Here is a 2,855-nt window from a genome sequence, read left to right on the forward strand (position 1 = left end):
CGAAAACACCTAAAGCTCCACGAGGCTCCGGCAGGGGATGGTGGCGAACCCTGCTGTACTCTTTCACTACAACTTTCTCTCGCTCTTACTTCCTGTTTCTGTTGTGCTTGTAATTCAAAGGGTCAGCCTTGTCACACTGTGTCACGCTGAATATCCCTGAGAACTATGTTAAGGGTACACGTGTCTGTGGAGCGCTCAGCCACTTGCACGTTAATTTCACGAGCAGGCTGTTCAGTTGATCGGATCAACTGGAACCCTCGACGTCGTAAGCGACGGAGTGCCGACAACAACGACAATGTCTCCGACTACACTACCAGCGACAAGCACCAGCCACTTTATAACCACCTATGCCAAAATTTTCAAATCTGTGTCTAGTAGAGTTATGAACCCGAAGTTGCTTGTGATGTTCCCTTTGTTCGGGTGTTTCTTTAACAGCATCATTACACACTGCAAAGAAAACTGGGAATGCTTCCAGTTTGTTGTTAGCTGAAGTAGATAGCTGCCAAGACAGCAGTGAACATGTCTGGTATTTAGTAATATAGCTGGAAGGGCAGACCACCCTGCTTCGGCAATTTGTCCCTCGTAGAACAGCTTAATGCTGCTGCTGCTGTTGTTGTTGTTGTTCTTCTTCTTCTTCTTCTTCTTCTTCTTTTTCTTCTTCTTCTTCTTCTTCTTCTTCTTCTTCTTGCTGTTGCTGCTGTTGTTGTTGCTGCTGTTTTTAGTACTGTAGCTGCTGTTATAACTGCCACTGATGTTGTGATTTCTGTACTCGAAATGTATGTAGCAGCTGGTGGTGCTCATCTTTCGCCCTCCCAACGGTGAAACTGCACGTTCTTGTAATGGCTTGTTTTACTATATGTGTAACACCTCGCTTTTAAATCCTCGACAACCGTTTGCATCGGCTCACACTCTTCAAAGCAAAAATAATCGAGGATGTCAGAAGGATGTTTTGGTGCAACTAATGTATTTAATTCCCGTTCTGTTCAGCCAGTTCAGTTCAGCCAGATAATTCCCGTTCAATTCTCGTTCAGTTCCATTCAGTTCAGCCAGATAGGTCGTGACTTGAACTCTATTATTTTACTTTATTCTATCATCATTGCCTTAATTCTGATCTGTTTTATGTGAAGGCGGCACGCTGGTGATCCTGAGTTCAGTCACTCCGACGCCTATGAGGTAGTCGCACTTATTCAATATCTCATATGAAGCTACATATGATGGCCATCCTTTCCTGTTGTTTTCCTTTGGACATGTAAACTGCCGCAGATCATACTTCATTCAGGTATTTTTCATTTTGTACTGGAGTCCGGAATTGCAGGCTTTTGGTCTTATAGTGAATGATCGTGTTAGAGTGATCGACAGTAAGCACCGCCAGTTCACGGCGTACAGAACTCCATAATATTTATAACGATTTCTACCATTGTCTCATTGCACGAATAAAAGATAAAGTCCTCCTGGCTGTTTTGCTGATGTTGCTGTTGTTGTTATTATGCTTGCTGCTACTGCCGCCACCGCCGGGTGCTGGAATTATTCTCATCCCCATGAAAAGACATAGATACCAAAAACTGTCTCTGCCCGGCGGCGGCTGCAACATTGTTTGCTGTCAAGTCGAATGCTATCAGACAGCTTTCCTGACATCGTTGCGTGCATTGTGGCCTCTCTCTCTCTCTTTCTCTCTCTCTCTCTCTCTCTCTCTCTCTCTCTCTCTCTCTCTCTCTCTCTCTCTCTCTCTCTCTCTCTCTCTCTCTCTCTCTCTCTCTCTCTCTCTCTCTCTCTCTCTCTCTCTCATCAACGAGGATAGGAAACATTATGGCGGCAGTCTTGAAATCCAAGCTTTTGGGAGTTTTTTTTTTATTTTAAAATATTAAAATTTAACAAAAGCAGGTTTTAGCAGGAGTACGAGTCCGTGCATGGCCATCATTAAATAAAATACTAGATCTCAGTAGTATCTGTCAGTTTCTCAACAAAATTGACCAGAGAAAATAAACTAAATGGATCCCTTTTAGGGAAAAACAATTGAGGATGTATGAAACTACAAGGACAAAATCCCGTGGTGATCAGGTCAAATACCAATGATAACAACAACAACAAGAATAGCAATGATAATGATGCTTTCAAATTTTGGCCCTAAACTAGCAACTTCGGGAGAAGGGGTAAGTCGATTATATTGACCACGGTGATGAACTGGTACTTATTTTATCGACCCCGAAAGAATGAATGGTAAAATTGACCTCGGCAAAATATTTATAGTAATTAATTCCATTTCCATTAACAGTGCAATATACATCGTCTCTTTTCTCTTTTTCACCTGACACATTTGACAGACATGTTAAACAGGAATTGAGTCGGATGCTAAAGCTATAGAAGAACAATTATCCATATTTTATTTAAGGACGACCTAAAGTTGTACACTGCAGCTGAGAAACAATTGCCCACTTCAGTAAGCAGGACAGATATTTACTCGAGGAACTGATATCAGATTTGGATCAGAAAAAAATGCCAAGGCAACTTTTTAGAGGAAAATTGCGGGCATTCATACTATGCTAGCTAAAGAACATGGATAAGAGAATTAAATCAAACACGGGCCTACAAATACTAAGAGTCAATAAATTAGACTAAGTATAACGCGAAAAAACTTAATGAAAGATTAAAAATGAATATTATTTTAGCCTGAGATTAATACTTGGAACATAGCTTCTTTTTCTTTTTCTTTTTTTTGCGCGTTTCAGTCATTGAATTGTAGTCGTACAGGAGCACCACCTTAAGGTTGTAGTTTTTTAAAAATGGAGCCTATTACTTAGTTTTTAGAGTCTGGTACCTATTCCATCGATCTCTTTTGCCGAACAGCAATATTAGAT

The sequence above is a fragment of the Octopus bimaculoides genome, chromosome 3 (genome assembly GCF_001194135.2).
Source record: "Octopus bimaculoides isolate UCB-OBI-ISO-001 chromosome 3, ASM119413v2, whole genome shotgun sequence".
NCBI classification, from domain to species: domain Eukaryota; kingdom Metazoa; phylum Mollusca; class Cephalopoda; order Octopoda; family Octopodidae; genus Octopus; species Octopus bimaculoides.